The sequence below is a fragment of the Malus domestica genome, chromosome 03, assembly GCF_042453785.1.
Source record: "Malus domestica chromosome 03, GDT2T_hap1".
Taxonomy (NCBI): domain Eukaryota; kingdom Viridiplantae; phylum Streptophyta; class Magnoliopsida; order Rosales; family Rosaceae; genus Malus; species Malus domestica.
Window position 1 is genome coordinate 36,331,258 of NC_091663.1, and position 20,094 is coordinate 36,351,351.

The 20,094-nt window shown below is 37.9% G+C and overlaps 2 protein-coding genes and 1 long non-coding RNA gene across 5 annotated transcripts in view; 1 reads left to right on the forward strand and 2 right to left on the reverse strand.

Moving 5' to 3' along the window:
- Positions 1-579: 579 nt before the first annotated feature.
- Positions 580-3,571, forward strand: LOC139194594 (uncharacterized). 3 transcript variants are annotated; one of them, XR_011579587.1, is made up of 6 exons: positions 580-2,012; positions 2,103-2,169; positions 2,362-2,406; positions 2,496-2,615; positions 3,057-3,122; positions 3,222-3,571. It is a non-coding gene; the product is annotated as an uncharacterized lncRNA (long non-coding RNA). The 3 variants fall into 3 exon arrangements; XR_011579586.1 differs by having other exon boundaries at positions 2,362-2,615; XR_011579585.1 differs by lacking the exons at positions 580-2,012; positions 2,103-2,169 and having other exon boundaries at positions 2,194-2,406.
- Positions 3,572-5,479: 1,908 nt separating this feature from the next.
- Positions 5,480-20,094, reverse strand: part of LOC114824246 (putative disease resistance protein RGA3) — a 29,473-nt gene continuing 14,858 nt past the window's right edge. The window contains exons 9-10 of the mRNA XM_070819455.1: positions 5,874-6,017; positions 5,480-5,725 (exon numbers count right to left, since the gene is read on the reverse strand). The gene's annotated coding sequence lies outside the window, so the exon portion shown is untranslated. The remainder of the gene's footprint in view (positions 5,726-5,873; positions 6,018-20,094) is intronic.
- Positions 10,313-20,094, reverse strand: part of LOC103451551 (putative disease resistance protein RGA1) — a 71,748-nt gene continuing 61,966 nt past the window's right edge. Inside the window, exon 5 of the mRNA XM_070819446.1 lies at positions 10,313-10,354. The gene's annotated coding sequence lies outside the window, so the exon portion shown is untranslated. The remainder of the gene's footprint in view (positions 10,355-20,094) is intronic.

Genomic DNA, 20,094 nt, shown 5'->3' on the forward strand with positions numbered 1-20,094 from the left:
TACAATATATTTCAATGTGGTGTCTCATGCTTGTGGTGCTATTAACTCTTGGTTCAGCTGCATAGTCACCTACACTGCTCTGTTTTGGGCAATAATTACATTTAGCTCTCCTAAGTTTTACTTCGGCCAAATATTTCTCCCCCTTTTCATTGATTTTCGACTGTTTTCTTGTCACATAATATGTTGTAAAGTGATCTCAAACCCAACTACGTTTTATTAAATCAGAGTTACTTACTTTTTCATCTTCGCCCTCAGATTCTTTGTCGTCATTTTCAAGATCACCTTCAATGTCTACTTCATTTTTCGAGTCAATTTCTATTGCCTCATCCTCTGGCTTCTCAGGGGAGTCCCCCGTAGAAGAGTAACCAATCTCACTATGCTTGCTGGATTTTTCATATCTTGAATGAAATAAAATATGAAATGCTCATTATCTTACATGAATGGAATGCACAGAATCTACAACACACAACACAAGTATTTAGGGTCTAAGGCTTATATTTTTCTCTTTTGGCCTACCACTGGACATGGTATTAAAGCTACTGTCATAATGTCATTCACATGACTACATCCACACCAAATCAAGCAAGCTCGAGCAAAACACATAGTGCATTTCTATGCATGATTACCTTGAATTATGCTTACAATCTGTCTTGTCTTGAGTTCACTTTACATATTCTTATTTTGCACTTATCTGATTAAGTACTGGTGGCTATACATTCATCTCTAATGTCAAAGTTATGAACTTTATCTACCATTTTTTATGTTTACAGATTTCTCTAATTCTTTAGAAAATTTATATGTAACTCTAGAAACAATAGGATGTTCACGGAAGACAAAGAACACATCCGTGACAAACCAGAAACAATAGGATGTTCACAGAAGACAAAGAACACATCCATGTTCACAAAAAAAAAAAAAAAATCGAAATAGAAAGATGCACCACACTATTAGCTTGCCTACTGGACATATATAAGAGACGTTCGACGCACTGAAAGTATTCAACAACATCCTGGAATTTTCTATAAGCATGTCCGCCCATCTCTTAGTTATCAGGTTCCTAGACTTCAATACCAAATAGAGGGAACATGGAATTAAACTCGACCGATGCGAAACATATAAGAAATGCCCAATTAAAATTACCATTCATTCAACAAATTAAGGAGTAGGTAGTACTACTTGAGAATGGAGATACATATTTTTATTCTCTAATTAAAGGGCCAAATATTAAACCAACACGGTGGCATTAATTGGTAGGAGGGGAAAGGCGTGGCATTAGTGGGCGGGAGGAACAGGTGTTGTGGCGGCGACAACAAGAGGTGGTGAAACAGGGGCGGAGGAATTAGTACTACTAGCTATATATATAGATCAAATATTGCAGAATGATGAATGATACAAGTTCTAAGTTCTAAATTCTTACCATATTGCAGAGCTTTTGATTTGCATAGATTAGATTAGGGCTTGCAGATGAAGGGGATCTGGGCAATGGACATGCAAGGCAAGCAGTGACTCAGTGAGGTCGCAGTCGCAGAGGCAGAGATGCAAGCAGGTAGTCGCAGAGACAGTGATTTGCAAAGTTGAGGTCGCAGACTCGCAGTCGCAAAGCCAGAAGTAGAGATGCAAGCAGAAGCAGTGGAGTCGAAGTGCAAACCCACCGCAAAACCAAACCTATAAGTTATAACCTAGTTGAAAAGTTTAAAATATAAATTATATAACATTTATTTATTATATGGTGCGGTTTCGGTTTCGGTGCAGTTTTGAAAACCAACCCAAAACTGAAACCAAACCATTTTGTGTGCCGCGGTTCGGTTTTGAAACCGAAACCGTTTCAAAATCGCAAAACCAAACCGTTTGGTGCGGTTTGATTCGATTCGTGTTTCGGTTCCAAGTGCCCACCCCTAATCGTACCTGAGAATATGTGATCTCAAGTTCGGCCTTCACCGTCTCGCTCCGTCAGCCTCCACACTCTCCGACTCCGGTTCCAGTTAATTCGGTTCCAAAATGCGTATTAAAAGGTGGGTTATCTCTGTTTATGCCAATTTTCATGACCCCATAAGGCATTAACCGAATTGGGTTTTGTTTGTTTGGTAACATGGATTGCTCAGGTTGGGTTGGAGAGAATGGAGGTAGAAATACATTTGGGAAAGATAAAGAAAATTTTTATGTTTGAAGGTAGAAAGTTTTTTAATTTTTCGTGGAATTGATGTTCTGCTTTTGAATGAGTTTATTATGGTTTGCTTGGCCAAGTACACGAGTGTTTGGGATTGAAAAGTTGAGAGAGCCACAAATGGGTTCAGAGAAAATAGCTTGATTGAAGGGTCTGTGTATAAAGGTTTCATTAATGGAGATTTCTTTGCTATCCAGAAGATGAAGTGGAACGCGTGTGAGGAGCTCAAGATCCTACAAAAGGTATTTTCACCTAATTCTTCTGTTTTTTTTTCTTTGTTTTTGTTTCTTAATTTTTGGGTATTTGGTAAAGTTTTCATCTTTTTGTGTAGCACACCATTTGTTGACCGACTCACAAGTTCATTGGCACAACTCTTTCAGTTTTTCTTCTTCATCATCATACTCTTCCGTTTTCAGTTGTGAATTTTGGAGGACGATCTACACACAAGATGGTAGGTTTTTGTCCATATTCTATCCCCAATTTTGAAATTTTAGGAAATTGATTCCTTTTCATGTTAAATGTTTAACATTCGTCTGGTGATGATGATTTGAGGCTGTACGAACTAGAATGACTGTGGGTAGATCCACTCCTCATGTATTGACGAATGTTATTTATCTTATTGAATGATTTTGTCTTATGGCTTTGCATGTACATCATTTTCCGTACGACGTCACCTAGAAAGTTCGTTGCTGTATTATGTCAATATTTTACAATGGTTGCTTATTTATTTGGAAATTGATGAACATGAATCACTTTTCTTGAAGTGGTTCGTGCTGGTTCCATTTTACCAATTTGAAATTATGTGGAATTTGATATGTTGGAATTCAAATCTTTTTCAATTTTTAGTGTGTTTATATATTTCAGTTTTTTAATTTGTGTATATAATTTGCAGCGAAGCAGAACGAGTGAAGCCATCAGATGTGATCCTAGGTACCGGAGGCAGAGGCTTCATTCAAAGGTATTCATACTCTCTCTCTCTCTCTCTCTCTCTCTCTCTCTCTCTCTCTCTCTTACACACACAATTCTTTTACTCACTTTATTACTGGGATTTCTTCAGTGTACTACAAGGAAGTGTGAGCGACTATTGCATATGCACCTATAAATCAGCTCTGGTTGTAATCGTTCCAGGGAATGGTATAATTTTCCATCTTATACGGGAATGGAACCAGCTTAAGGTCGAAGTAAGCATGTTTGATGGCTCCGTTTGACAAATATGCCTACTAACTGTTTGATAAAATGACGGTTACTATGGTACTTAAAATGATTGTTAAGCATATAGTTTTCAGCGATCGACAATCCCTATATATGCATTGCATTTGTATACCAGTTTCACTTGGTTGGAGGTCTTGAAAGACTCCATTTAATGAATCCAAAATGTGTAGTTCCTTTGGGGAGCGTTTGATAAAAGGTTTATCAGATGACATTTTAGGGGAAAACATTATTGGTTATGGGTGCCCACAGGTCTTCTTTATATGTGAACAGCTTACCCTCCATCTTCAATAATTTTAGGAAAAATTAGTATCTGGTTCCTAGTTCTTACTGTTTATTAACTAAGACCTTATTAGTAATCAAATTTTGATTCAAGTCCCCAGCATTAATGTGATAATGAATTTACATGTTTATTATATAATTTTTTAATATAAAAATTAGTAATTAATTTAGGGTTTAATACTCATACCTCTATTAAACTTCTAATTAATTTTCAATTAAAACATTTCCAAAATAATAAAAAACTAAATTAAATTAAGTTTGTACCTATTAGTTTTTTTTTATATATAAAAAGATTCTTAATTTTTAATCTTAAATGTACCCATTCATATAATTTTTCAATTTTTTTAATCTTAAATGTACCCATTCTCAAATATATCAATTTGTTATATGTAAAATGTACCTTTTTTTAATATAAAATCCATTCAAATTTTTTAATCCATGTTTAAACTTATATGGGTACATTATTTTTCGTTGATTTAAGAATGTATCCATGTTTTGGTACAATAACTTTTTTTGTTAATTTTGGTTAATGTACCCATACATATATGTATACACACACACAATATAATAGAGAGTATAATTTATATTTTATTATTTTTAATCCCATAAATTATGGGTTTTATTTAAAATCTCATTAATATAAACAATTACAAATTTCAATTTTTAATTTTTAATTTAAAAAATATAGTAACTTACATTATTACATTAATGTCAGGGACCTCAATCAAAAACTAAAAACTAACAAGGTTTCAATCAAATAATGTTGATAATTAGGGACCGCATCCAAAGTGTCCCATAATTTTAATGTTGAAACACCTTTTTTACAGTAATTTAATGTATGCATACTTTCTGTTGTGTGCAATAAATTGCATTTGAACCTCTCCACCAATCACAATGGTCTGAGTCCGACATATTTGATCTAATGCCGAGAATTAAACCAAATGTTGAAACGTCTTTATTCTTGCTAATGTATGTGTGGTTAATGTACAATTTTGTGGTGCAGTTCAGTACCACCAAGTTGCTTCACCTTTTTGGCTATTTGTAGGTAAATGGTGTTGGAATCAATACTGAATGGGGATTGTTGATGGCGAGCATCTCAGAGGATACTGGTGAAATAACTTTTTTACGGTTTTTTTTTTCTTTTCATTTTTCTACTTCTACAAGTGTGGTTGTTTAATATATAGAAAATCTTTTATTTGTAGTATTATTTATTAATTCTAAGACAGTTATCTTCAAGTATCAATTGTTCTTCTTTGACTATAGTACAACAAGGATTGGTTAATTGATATAAAAACGATTGGTTAATTGATCAAATAGCTACCGAGAGCTACTATATTTTTATTAATTAAGGGTCGCTGCTTACTTTGGCATTTGTAACTCTCAATTTTTGACTCAAACATTGGTTATTAAAAGAATAAAGTTTCATAAATTTTCATACAATTGTCAATCCCGCAACAGCGCGGGTATAAATTCCTAGTTAAACATCTAAAAACGTCTGTTGCTTTATGATAATACCTTTGTTACAATGTGAGATGGGTCACTGAAATGTAAGGACAGTAAATTAAAATTGAATTGTCCGAATCTCTTAATTGACGAACATCGAACACAAAAATAACAAGTGGATCTCAATCTCCAAATTATAGTTGATGGTTGGTTCCTTTTCCTTTTCCTTTTTGCTACTTTTGTGTTCCCACGTGGTATTTGGTTATAGTTAATTTACATTACTGGTATCACCACATTTTAATTCTACTACTACTGGAAACAAAAGCAACACAAAGAAGGCCAAACCACAAGGCCAGTCCTGAGTATTTTGGTGCTAGGGGAGAACACTCAAAATGTGCCTTTTTTAATACACCACCATATAGAAAAAAAAATATTTAAAGAGGGCTGGAACCCAGTCGAAGCTGGGGGGCTAGGCCCTCACGTCCATATTATATTACAAGAAGAAAAACATACAACGGGGAGACATGGTACCTAAACCCGTCGATTAAAAGCAAAATCATATACAACCACTTCGAGCAGTTAACATGGCAATCACATATTGAATCCAAAAGGTTGACGCCCCATCCACTGCATGTAATATACAAAAGATAACAAGATTACTACTACAAAAATCTCATAACATTGAGTAAAAACAATCATCTGAAAAGATGAACATATGCATCAATTTTATTAGAGAAGCCAATCAAGCGGTAACTTTGAAGAAGATAAGGAATACCTGATCAACATATATGTTGACCATTCTAAGTGCAAATTTAGAAGTGATATGCTCCAAGTATGATATTGGACGGAAAAGAGCGGCAGTTTCAACCAGTTCTGCTATATCCCGCTGGGTGAGAGCAGCTAAAGACATGATTGTTCCCTAATAACATGAATAAATTGAATAAACACCAAAAGTAGCGGCAAGGGAAGGAGATGTGAAGTAGATGAAGAGGTGTAAAACCTGTGAATGTCTAAGAACCATGCATCACCTGGTTAAGATCAGGAAAAGCCAATAACCAAGTTCAATTGAGTTTGAAGCACATTAGAGCCTAATGTATAATGTATCCCATGGATGTTCATCACCTTACGCAATAGTTAGTTTTCAAGAAAAGAAATTTCAACAGAACCTGAAAACTTCAGATCAGCGAGCACCATATTGTGAGCTATATATTCAAATTCTGAGCGACTTAGTGGTATGTTGAAAAAAATCGGAAGGAGCTATAAAAGTAAGGCTTTTCACTAATCAGGCGTTGAGAGATTCAATATTTTACTCACAGATCAGTTATGGGGAAACACTCCCCACCAAAGCAATCTCATTAGTCCTTCACATCTCAAACCAAACAGAAATTGCACTAACAAACACGACTTCTATTAGTCCTTCACATTCCAAACCCAGTAAGAAGCCAACTTTCGTCTGAATCTGGAAAACAAGCAGCAGTGAATTTAATTAATCTTGGTATCTCAAAGTGACTCAGTTTAATCACAAATTTAAGAATTAAACATATAAATGGGCAATTTTTAGTGAAATATTAATTAGTATAGTACTCACTGTGTGCTCGGAGCAAGAGTACATTTGATCCGCTGCAGATTTTAAGATGTCCTCACATGCTTCCATGCAACACTCAGTGTCTGAGACATTTGATCTGCTGTTGAAGCTCAACAACGAACATTGTGTATAAAATATCGATGAAAGTAAATTAAGCCCATGTGTATAAACTCAAACCAGTCCTTCATTCATCCCATGTGTATAAGCAGAAGCTGTATGGTTATTCGCTTCCTTCATCCCATGTGTTTCTTCTTTGAATCAGTACTACATATCGATGAAAGTAAATTAAGAAGCAAAACCTGAACCAGAAAAGTTTGAAAGCCTTATTATGTAGTTTGGAAATTGCCAAGAACTGACACGGTTGTGCAACATAATAATTGAATTGAAGAAGTCCTTACAAATTGTCATCTGGCCGGTTGCTTGGTAGCTTCAATTCCATCTAAACTCCTAAACCGTCTTTAGTTTCAGTACCTGAGAAAGACAAGTAGGGAAATTAAAGAGAAATTTAAAAAAATTGAAGTAAACTCTGTGGGTGGCTCGGTGGTTGGGGACGAATTCCAAATTCGTATTTTATGCGGCATGTCTTTGTTCAATTTCTGGAATTGGTGAATCTGACATCACATCTTTCTCCTGCCTCAAATGTATAATTTCTAACTGTCCCCTTAATTCCCTAAGCTTTCCCAGTTCACCAAGACCAGCACTGTCCCTCAACAAAGAATTGTTTTCGCTTAAAACAAATTTATCCAATGTACTAAGACCGGTCAGCTCCCCCAATCCACGTGGCATTCGAGTCAATATCCAACAGCCTGCCAAGATGAGATGCCTTAAGTTTATCATTTTTTTTATGTCTCTAGGCAATTCCACAAGCTCCCGGCAGTAAGAGAGATCTAGTGTTTCCAAATTCCAAAGTCCAACTATCCATAAGGTTTTTCAGCAACCAGAGGCAAATTTGTTTTTCGACTTCCAACTTATAATGTGTTGCCCTGTCATCTGATTCCTATATTGAGCACATTACACATAAACATTATTCCTACATTAACCATACAACTACTTATGCTCATTGACACATCTTCTAAACTGGGGCCCACCGTACAACCCTACAATATTTGGGGGCATGAAACACTAGCAAATCTGGATAGGTACCTTTGGGTTTCAAACCTGAGACCACACGGGACAAACCCATGTGCCTCAGCCACCCTAATGAGCCCCTCTTGGTTGATGCTCATTAAATATCAAAATGCCTCCTTAAATTACATCAATCACCAATCAGGTTTGTACAACACTGAGCATTAACTTCTTCAGAACTCAATGGCAAAGATTCTTGTACAAAATATAACCTTAATAAAAGAAGACTGCTAACGAGACCAAGGTAAACGAACATACCTACCTATACTGCAGAACAATCAAAATGAAAAACATGCTTACTCAAGCTATAAACATAGTATGACAGCCCTTTCTTTGCCACCTAATTTGTATTTCATTTGGTTGTACAAAGGAGGTCAACCAGGTATGCCTTTAGATATGATAGTAGCATCCCACAATCCCCTTTTGGAAAAAGATTACTGTTTAATCGAGTAAAAGAAAAACAACTCTTGGGTCTACCAAATTGGATAACCAAGTGATGAACTTGATAACTTCTAACAGCGGAATTTAAAAAATAAAGATAAAAATTCATCAAAAATAATATAAAACAACTTTGCATACCGGACGGAGTGGGAGACCCATCGGACTAAGGAGACAAGTTATTCTCAGTACAGTTCGATCCCGAGGATGATGATACCTACAAGATGGTCCATATTTACAGTCCCCAGTTTTCAGATAATACTCGCATTCAAGTTCGCCAGGCCTCTCTGGGAAAACTTGTTCACTCCGGTTGCTGCTAGAAGGACCAACAGAAGAGGGTATGGAGGTATAAGGGCTTGCAAGTCCGTGTGTTGGAGAAGATAGCTGTGTTACTCCATATAAAGAAGTTGCTCCAACTGTGGGTTGAGCTCCAGGAGATGGTACAGGACTAAGAGGTGCCTGCACCAAGTAATAACATATTACCATTAGTAATGAACTTCAATCATATATCAACCTGAATATGTCTTTATCATACCGAATACGGACTCCAACCCTGAATTGGAACAACTCCAGGAGGAATCAAGACAGGACCGTAAGTCCCTTGCACATATGATCCAGTTAATAGTGGAGGCCTAGCCACCCTCAAACTGGTGGATGCCCCCCCATACTGTTCTGCCAAAGGAACAGGAGACTGCACCGACAGATAAAATTGGGGTGCAGAAGCCGGTATTGTTGTTCCAGCAGGCTGTGGATGATGGAATTTACAGGTTATGCCAAATTTGCATTGCCCCGTTTTCAAATAGTAGGAGCATTCATTCTCACCCTGTTATAAAAAAAATATAATTAAAAAAAAAAACAACAACAACTGTGAGCCACTTGCTCCACAAATTTCACAAAAATCTACACACACCCATATATGGATGAGAGGGAAACAGAGAGACAGAGTCAGAGAGGAAATCAAACCGGTCGTAATGGGTATCCGTAAATATTTAGGGGAGCTCGGTTTAAGGATCCAGCTCCATGTTTTGGATGGTGGAACTTGCAGGACGCACCAAATTTACAGGTCCCAGTCTTTAAATAATACTGCACATTAGACAAACATATGCCACAATCACATATGAAGTTCAAAGCTCAAACAGATAAATGGACAACATAACAAAGTTGCCAAAAAGTTTCCAGATCTACATTGTCATTATCAGGCAGGAAATTCACATTTTACAACAGATCAGAAAGCTACTGCATACCTGACATACAGGTTCCCCCACTCTCTCTGGGTAATCCCCTGTAGCTCTTACAGTTGCCACGACCTACGTGTAGCATCAAACTGAAATCATAAACAAAAGATAACAAAATTCACAAGCAAAGATGATTTCAGTTACCAATAAAATCCAAGCAGTTGTAACTAAGATGACATTTCCCACTGCACCGAGCCCAAAACATAAATATTAGGCCTAATATTTTCATCAAGACTAGTTTAACTATGTCGAATAAATTCCAAAAAAAGTTCCCATTTCTTTTCCCCAGCTTTCTCAGCAAACAAACAATCATCTAGTTTCACGTAAAGGGACAAAAAACTACCTGCAACAAAACACTCAAACTTACGAAAATTCAAAACAACATATATGTCCTGTTGCAGTCACCTATCACTGAAAGCTTGAGTACTAGTTTACATATCAAAACCTACAATTGAGCAGTATCGAAAAGGCTAGTTAACTGATTGCTATGCAAGTTTACAACGAACAAGGACTTACCGCAGCACGATCACGAGATATCCACAGAACCCGGTTCGCATGTAGTAGACACAGTTGGGCACGCCGGGTCTCTCCGGGTACGACTCGCTGCTTGTCAGCCCCAATTGCCACATTTGCTCTACAATTCACCCCCAAACCAGAACAAAACGCCAATCACAACCCCACATTACCAAACCAAACACAAATCGAGGTCAAACGAAGCGAAATTAAAATGCCGAGCAAGTAAAGGAGTACCTTCGAGGCCGGTCTCTCCGGCTGCAGGGCTCCATTCCTGGTTCGACCCGTTTCTGGCGGGGCTTCGAGAGATGAAGCTGAGAGGTTGTACCTCATGGTCTGCACTGGATGGTCAAACTTGCACTGACCATTTTGCAGGTAGAATGTAAACAAAAGCACGTTAATTTTCTCCATAGAATATGACGTTGTTAAAAAAACTTATATTGTTGTAAAATCAACTGTGGATGCAGTGGAATAAATGAAACAAGACACAAAATTTACGAGGTTCCTCTACAGTCAGTGTGACTGGAGTACGTCATCGGGGCAGCAGTGGTGCTTTCCATTATAATTTGAAATAATAGGAGTACAAAGATAACTCTCTCTATCATCTCCTCTCCTCTTCCTCTCATTTCTCTCTTTCTTTTCCTTCCTTTCTCTCCCGTGAACCTCTCACATTCATCTCTCACTTTGTTGTGTTTCATAAGGCTTGCTTTTATAGAAGCAAGTCACAAGCAGCATAGTGAAAGGCAAATGAATGGGTTAGTGGCCAGCCATCCATTCACCTTTACAACACTCCCTTTTGGATGGCCACAAGTCTTCAATTGACTCGTTAAAATCTTGATCTGTTTTGAATGCTCCCCCTGATGAGTATCTCCCCCTGATTTCAAACCATTTAGGCTGATCGTTGATCATTCTGCTTCAATCTCTTTAGAGAAAAGAGTTGTCGAAAGAGGTGCTTTACTTGTTGTTAACTTTCCACAGGCTTGTTCTTGAACTGGGTTGTAGGACTTTCTGCTAGACTAGCATCGAAGATCTGAATTTACTCCTTTTATCTGGAGCGGAATTTTATTCAAAAGTGGTGGACACTTGATCTTGAATCGGACTTATGATTTTTGCAAAGACTTTGAGGCTTGATCTTGAACGAAATTGTACCGTTAAGAGCTTCATGTGGCAAGTGATCTTCGGTTTTGTCGGGGACGAATCAGCACGTGTTTGTTGCGCTTGTCTCCACATGCTTCAATGTATCATTTTCACTTATCTTACTTGCTCCCCTTGCTTAAGTGGTATTTTCCCTGGTTTTCCCCTACATGTGTGGCATCTTCTCTTGTAGGATTTGTCCCCTGATGCAGGAGAGGAATGCAAACCCTTGCATTTGAATGGTTCATCACTTCTTGGTGACTGGAGACCCATCTCCAACCGTTGAAGATGATTACTCGAGAGCAATACTAGGTAAGCAATCAGGAAAGGTTCCAGGCAGTCGGTTCCTTACCGGGAGTTTGAGTGGAGGTTCCGACATATTGCTTTCTTTATCCTTGTCTTTGCAGGCAAGAACAAGGACAAAGGAAAGGACATGGAGATTGCATGATATGAGATAATCTTGCTCTGGTCCCTGAAGATATGTGATAATCTTGCTCTGGTGTGACATGTTTAAAGAGGTATTCTCGGAGAGGAAGAAAACTGAGTATTTCGAGATGCTATGTTGAAGATGCATTCTCGGAGAGGAGGAAAAGTTAGGTATTCTTGCAGTGTTGCAGGTCTGCCTTGTTATAGAGAACAGAGGTCGACATATATAGAGATTTCTCAATAGCAAGTGGTGGTGCTGTGCTTTTACTCTCGTCAGCAACTGTGGTGTAAATAGAACAGTAAGATTTACGCGTTTTCAACTTTGTCAGAGATCCTTGACAAAGTTGCACGCGATATCTGAAAAGCTGAGATTACGTCTGAAAAATGTCAACGAATTTTATTCAGGAAAATCTGGCTTTTGAAATTCGGAGAGCGGTGCCTCTTCGATCTTTGAACAAGTGGCTCTGCTGCCTCTTCTTTTATAGAGACATCAATTGTGTTCAAGAGTATGCTCAGAAAGTTGCTGCCTGTAGAAATTTCCTCTATCTTGCACTTCTGAAATTTTATTTGACCTCTGTTTTTCCTTCATCATTTCTGAAAAATGACTTGCCCATCTAACATTTGCTTAGATTTGAGTCTTAGGAGTGATACAGACGAGCAGCGTCAGGATAATATATGGCGCCCGTCCTTCTTATCTTCTAATGGTCATCTTACGGTTGGGGACTCTGTGATGAAGAATAACATAACCGCTACTGTGGTAGCTAGGAATCTTCTCACTCCAAGGGATAACAAGATCCTTTCAGAACGGTCTGAAGAGTCGGCCATTCAAGACTCCTTGGCTCTCAGTGTTCAGTTTGCTGGCTCTGTTTCCAATATGGGCCAACGCCTACTTGCTCAAACTCGCCAAGTTGAATCATTGATGGCGGAGGTGGCAAGTCTTAAACAAGAGATCAGAGGGCTCAAGCACGAGAATAGGGTGTTACACGTGCTTACAAATAATTACTCTACGAGTTTGATGTGAAAAATAAGTTAACACACAAAATTAAACCCTCTTTTTATCAAATGTAGTAAAGTATGTAAGTAGGGATCGTTCTAGGCCGGGGATTAGGAGGGATTGCTAATCTATTCTAAATTAATTTAAAAATATTAAACAAGACTCAAGGACACAAAACTAAGCTAAAAACTCTAATAACTCGAAACACACTTAGAATGACTCAAAATAATGGAAACAATCAAATTGGACACTAGGAACTGAAATGGACGGAAATTGAATTAAAAGACTAACAACAATGAAAACTAACTAAATAATATAATTTAATAATGGGGGGGGGTTTGGTTTTGACGAGAAGTAAATTAAACTTAAATAAATTACAGAATTGACAAAAGCATGAAATTAAGGTGAAAGGATAGGTGACGGATTAGCTAGAGGGTTTTTCTCCACACATGACACATATGCAACCTAAATTGATTTTCAGTTGTTCTTTCAATAAATTGTGAATCTCAATACTTCAGATTAACCGTGAACAACACTTTTTTAATCTTCAAGTTTTCCCTAAGTTATTGAATTGGACGGAAAAACGCATACAACAATTCAAAACATTCTTCAAAAGTCCTCTACGTGAAAAGCACAATAGAGATACAATCAAAGATCATTAAACTCTGTGAAAACTATAAGCATTGACGAGGCATTCGTAACTATAAAAAGCATGATACTTTTGCCAAGAATTTACTTAACGTGATTGTGACTAGCAACCTTCACTACTTGTGAATATAAGTTCATAACGATTAGGTGAAATTCACTTATATTCTAGCATCAAATTCATGCATGTAAATTAAGTATGCATTCTTAATCGACATACAAAAATAAGTTATCAATCAAGCAGTTAAGCAAATTAAATCACAACTGAAGGTAATCAATTCATATTACAAATATATTCATGGCTTTGAATTAACCTCTAGCCAAAATAAATTTAGTTACACATTATTAAAACAGAAATAAAATAAAAGTTTGAAAAGATTTAACCGAGAGATAAAGGAGTTTTTGCTTCTGTCCGTGGCTTCTGTTTTCCTTTCCTTGCTTTGGAGCTTCTGTTTTGCTCCCACCAGCTACCACGGGGCAGCTCTTGTTTCTCTCAGTCCTTCACATTGCACAAACCTTTCCAAGTGCTCACGCTGCCAGATGCCAAGAGGAAGCAGCAACCTCGTGTCCCCTGCTGCAAGAGCAGCCTTTGTTTCTTGTCTTTGCACCACCAGCTACATGCACCGCAAGGCACCTGCACCGAGGCTCCCTTCTCCTATATTTCTGCGCTGCCAAGGGCAGCCTTGGTTTCTGGTCACCTCGGCACCGCCAAGACAACAGCCCTCCACTCGGTGCTGTTTTATTCCTCCGAGTTGCTGCCCCGTGGTCTCTGACCTTGCTGCCAAAAGGCAGATTTTTGCTATCTGTCCTCGAGGCTAATGCCTCCTCTCGGTTTTCTCTCCTGCACAGCAGCAAGTGCTGCTTATTTCTTTTCTTTGTTCCCCCCCCCCCCCGCTGTCTCCTTGGATTCTTCTTCTGCTCCCTTTTCCGCGTTCCCTCTCTCCCCGCGTCAATCTCTCCCCGTCTCTTCTTCTTTTCTGTTATGCCACAAAACATGAATCATGATGATGTTTCAAACATCATCATGATTTATCATTATTATTTCTTTTATTGATTTTATTTAAAAGTTGATCTACACAGACAGGCTTGACGAATTTATTACATAAAATTTCACTTGTTCTATTTTTATTTTCTTTGCATAACAAATCCTATAAACACAAAAATAACGCAAATAGCTCAAAAATATAAGGAACTAACTAAGAAAAGACGAGTGAATTCGAAGTAAAAATATATATAAATATGATCCGATCAAATACCCCCACACTTAACTTTTGCTAGTCCTCGAGCAAAACAAAGAAAACAAGAACAAGAAGTAACAAGAAAAACATTAGTTTCCCCCTATGTGACCCTCATAGAATTTCATTCAAGAAAACAAATCATCAAGAACCATAGCTAGCATCAAGGAACTAATCCAAGTTCATCTTCCTTATTCAAATATTAGCAGTAATCTTTAAATCATCCTTGAAGTGTAGTGTGTGAGATAGCCATGCTAATGCAATTTCAAGTTTTTATTTTTAAAATCATCATATGCAAACTAGTAACCTTCTCACGGGATATACACTCAATCACACATGTGTTTAGTTTAAATGTGTTTCGCTCAAAGAATCAAATGTGAAATTTCTACCATAAGCTTGCATAGAGATCTCATCTCCACAATCATAATTGCAAAACTTACATCAAGAGGACTTTTATTGGATGTAATGAGGTTTAGGGAGAGGGTTATTGAAATGAAAGAATAGGAAAACACAAGTTCCAAGCTACATTGCAAGCAATTCTTTTCTTTAGATTTATAAGAACTCAATCTTTCCAACGATTCTTTTAGCATCTCCAACCACACCCTTAAACTGAAACTTGAACAACTTTTTATTTTCTTTGTGTACAATCTTTCTTTTTCTTTTTTTTTTTTTTTTTTTTTTTTTTTTTTTTATATACAAACATGAAACACCCCCACACTTATTCTTTTGCCAAACACCTTCAAAGTACTTCACAAACGTTTCTCATAAGACAATCTCGCATTGCTCACTAGCTTACTTGGAAAGGGTATGGAAAAATGTTTCAGGTATAAGGGTAGACATATCTGGTGATAAGAAATAAAAGGCTCAACATACACGGCTCAAATTGGCAATCTAATGATATCATTTTTATTTGGGAAACATGGTTATTTGGGCCATAGTGGTAAACCTAATGCCTCTATCATTTCCAAGTTCATGCAATCAATGACAAACATTTCGAAAGATCGTTACGCAAGTTCTAGAGATGTATCTCACATAAGTTCATCACACATGAAAGAATAGGAGTGTATGAAAAATGCACACACTTTCAATCAGCTCAAAAACTCACATAGGATATATATGGTCACTAAATTCACATATGAAGCTTTAATTCATACTTTAGTTTCACATTAACAAGGCTATGTGCATTTGGTTTTTCAAAGATGATCAAACATGTACAAAACTAACAAGAGAATTAGGAATTTCACAAAACACATGTTAACTAAGTTCTTGATGATCATGGTTCAAATTTGATCCAATTATATCATTGGGTCGGGAAACTAACAAAAATCTAATTCAAAACAATAAGGGAAACAAGACAATATTTTTGGATTTTTAAATTTTCTGATTTTTTAAATTTTTTTTTTTTTTTAAATCAAACAAAACTAATTAAGAAAACAAAAAGCAACAACACAGAAACAAATGAAACTCTAGAGATGTCTACCCCCACACTTAAACTGGACATTGTCCCCAATGTCAGAAAACACTATAATGCAAATAAAAATATAATAAAATAAATAAATAATAAGAAACAAAATAACGCAATTGGACTGAAAACTTCCCTAGTTTGCAGTAAAACCAAGTGATGACCCCCCAAGCTAAAATTCCACAATCAACTTCAAGGGTGGAAATAACCAAAAGTTCCTGCAAAGAAAAGAAATAATTCAGTTAAGTAATGCAAGAAAATTAAAAAAAAATGCAAACGAAAAATTGAAAATCACGATAAAAGACAATGAATAGAACTAATAAGTGATCATTGGTCGTGCTTGTTGACTTTCCACAGCTTTCCTCTTGAACAGGGTGACACTTAGCTTTTTACTTGCAAGTGATGATTTGATGATATTGTACGGCGAGACTTTGCTCTTTGGGAATGTTGCAGTTCCTTATTTGTTCTCCAAGCAGATGTGGCAGCTTCTCTAGTTCTTCATCTCAGACTCCTTCCGCTGGGATGATTGTGCAAGCTGCATTCTTCTCTGCTTGTTTCTTCTGCACAACGGGCAGGCATGAGGGAGAGGTGTTGGTCTGTTTCTTTCTTCAATCTTTCCAAGTGCCCACCTCTTGCTCTCTTTCTCCTTGTCCTTAGTTGAGGATGAATCAGCACGTTGTCTCCACATGCTTCGAGGTATCATCTTCACTTCCCTTATAAGTGAGAAACAAAGCGAAAGCATAAGATGATGAGTACTCGAGAGCAAGAGTTGGCTGGAGAAAGGACAGGGAGAAAGCATGATATGAGATACTCTTGCTTTCAACCTTTATGATATGAAATACTTTTGCTTTGGATGGGTTGTTTGCAGAGGTACCCCAAGGAATAAGGAATACAGAGTAACTCGAAAGGGTTTGTTGGAAAGCCATTTCAGAGAGGAAGAAGTGCTGAGAGGGTGTGCCTTTGCTGTGGAAGGCGAAGGTAGATACTTATAGGACTTTTCTTCACAACCGGAACTATTCCCTCACTCATTGTCGGCAGCCGGTGGATGGATGAATAGTACAAATTACGCGCTTTCTGACAAAGCTGCCCGTAATTTCCGCAAAGCTGCCAGTTGCATGTGACGAGTGACGACACGTCTGGACAAACTGATCTTTTGAAATCCGGGGTTCGACTCGTGGTTTCTGAGCAAGCCCAAATTTTAAGAAATGAAACGCCTCTTTTGAGAAAAGAATCCGGCTTTTGAGAAAGGAAACTCCTCTTTTGAGAAAAGAATCAGGCGTTTGAGAAAGGAGCCCCGACTCTTCGATTTGCGAGAGGACGCCTCTTCAATTTCTGAGGAGCGCCTCTTTGATTTCTTCCTTTTTATAGAAGCGTTAATTTTGTTCCACAACACACTTGAGCTCCCTCCCGTAAACACTCCCTTCTTGCACTTCCGAAATCTGAATCTGTCCGATCTCTTCTTTCTCAACACCTTCAGAAAATGTATGGCCCTTCTGATCGTCGTTTTGACTTGAACATTGGTGAAGAGGCAGCTCCGCCTTCACCAGACAACATATGGCGCCCTTCCTTCATATCCCCTACAGGTCCTCTTACCGTTGGGGATTCGGTGTTGAAAAATGACATGACCGCTGCAGTGGTGGCCCGGAACCTTGTCACCCCCAGAGATAACAGACTGCTTGCTAGACGGTCTGATGAATTGGCGGTTAAGGAGTCTCTGGCTCTTAGCGTGCAGTGTGCGGGTTCTGTGTCCAACATGGCCCAACGCCTATTTGCTCGAACCCGTCACGTTGAATCGTTGGTGGTTGAAATACAGAGTCTCAAAGAGGAGATTAGAGGACTCAAGCATGAAAATAAACAATTGCACAAGCTTGCACACAATTATGCCACAAACATGAAGAGGAAAATTGACCAGCTGCAGGAAAATGATGGTCAGATTTTACTTGATCACCGGAGGTTTGTGGGTTTGTTCCAACCGCATCTGCCTTCGTCTTCTGGGGCGGCACCGCGTAGTGAAGCTCCAACTGATCAACCTCCTATACCTCCTCCTTCCGTGGCCCCGCCGACTGCTGAAGCTCCGCCGACTACTGAAGCCCCGCCGACTACTGAAGCCCCACCTGACCAATGAATGCTATTAGTTTACACATCATTGTAAAATATTTTTACTTTTATGTTTTTTTTTTTTTTTTAAGTGTTGTTTTTTTTTTTTTTTTTTTTTTTAAATCAATGTAAAAAGACTTTGTTTAACCTTCCCCCACACTTAAACTAAATAACACAAACTCACAGAAATCAACCAAATAACACAACTAACTGAACAAAATAAAATGAAAGCAGTAAAGATAAGGGTGTAAGAATGCAAATCTGATTTGGTTAGCGATTCCAAAGTCTCCTTTCGTTGAATGCTTGGGTTGCCTCCCAAGAAGCGCTTGATTTAACGTCTTTAGCCGGACGAATCTTTCCTTTAAACTCCACTCGGCTCCAAAGCATGGAATTTATCTTTTAATGGGAGGTGATACTTGAAATGATTCGGCAATGGTTTAAATTCAAGAGTGGGTGCCTGAATCATCAAAATCAAAAACATGTTAGTATAAATTAAAATTGAAATTGGAGAAGATGGCTTACTTTCTTTTTCCGACACAAACTCAATGACAAACACCACATCTTTGAACATTTCCGGGACTTTGAACTGGGCCAGGTTTACTATGATGGTTGTGGCTTGTCCCGTGTCATCAAACTCAACTGCTTTGGGCTTGATTGTCTCATGCACAGCCTCTTGGATGTATTCTTGATATGCTTCAACCACTTCATTTTCTTGAATCCCTTTTCTTGGTGTGCAAGGTTCTTTGAACGTTTCAATACCATCGGGAACTTGTTTTGGTGCACCAAGAATTGAGATATCACTTTGCACTTTTGGAAGAGCTTCCACAATGTCTTTTTCACTCTCTTTGATATTTGGAATCAAAAACCTGCAAGGACAAAGGACATTCGGTGGAATAATGTTAGAATGAAGTGAATTTAGAACTTCCTCACCTGAGTTGGATGACATAGGGATTTGAGGAGCTTGCAGCAAGAATTCTTCTAAACTGCCCAGGTCGTCCTCCTCCTCTTCTGCTTGCAGCAGCAATTCATCCATGTTCGGGCTGTGTTTGGATGGTTCTGGGACAGCTTCATCCTTCATGTCACCTTGCTCTTGAATTTGTACCATGAATTCCATAATCTCTCCCATTTGACTCTTCAATTTATCCAACTCCTTCTCTTGATTTTGTTGGTCCTGCGTCAAAGAGGTTAGTACTTGAAGAATTTGATCACTATCCATGGACATACTTGAATTAGATTGGAATTGTTGTGGGGTATGCGGTGGTGGCTGTATAGGTGTGGTGTAGAACTCCTCATATGGTTGCCAATATGCATCTTGTTGAGCCTCCTTGGCTTGATTTTGTGAGCCCTGCACCAAACAATTTAATTCATTAAGAATTTGATTATAATTTATTGACGAACCTGAGTTTGATTGAGCATATTGCATAGGTTTTGAATAGAACTCCTCCTCTTGCTGCCAATATCCATCTTGTTGGAATTGTTGAGGTTCCCCCCACATATAATTTGAATGACCTCTCCAATCTGAATTGCAAGCGTTGGTAAACATGTTGCCCCTTGATTGGTTATAGCCTTGATATCCCCAAACATCTTCATTTGCAGAAAATTGAGGACTTTGATAACCTTGCCCATAGGGCACATCAAATGTAGGGGCACTTTGCATTGTGGTCCTTTCGGCATTATGAGTCAATTGAGCAGTGAGCTGTGCCAATTGAGCTTGAATGGTCGCAAGTGCCATGTCTTGCTCCATTTGTACCTAAAATCAAAGAAAGAAAAATAAATCAAATATCAAAAGTAAAATACACAAACACCAATATAAACATAAGCAAAAACAAAAGTAAAGGGATTAGCAAAGTTGCTAATCCTCGGCAACGGCGCCAAAATTTGATGTGAAAAATAAGTTAACACACAAAATTAAACCCTCTTTTTATCAAATGTAGTAAAGTATGTAAGTAGGGATCGTTCTAGGCCGGGGATTAGGAGGGATTGCTAATCTATTCTAAATTAATTTAAAAATATTAAACAAGACTCAAGGACACAAAACTAAGCTAAAAACTCTAATAACTCGAAACACACTTAGAATGACTCAAAATAATGGAAACAATCAAATTGG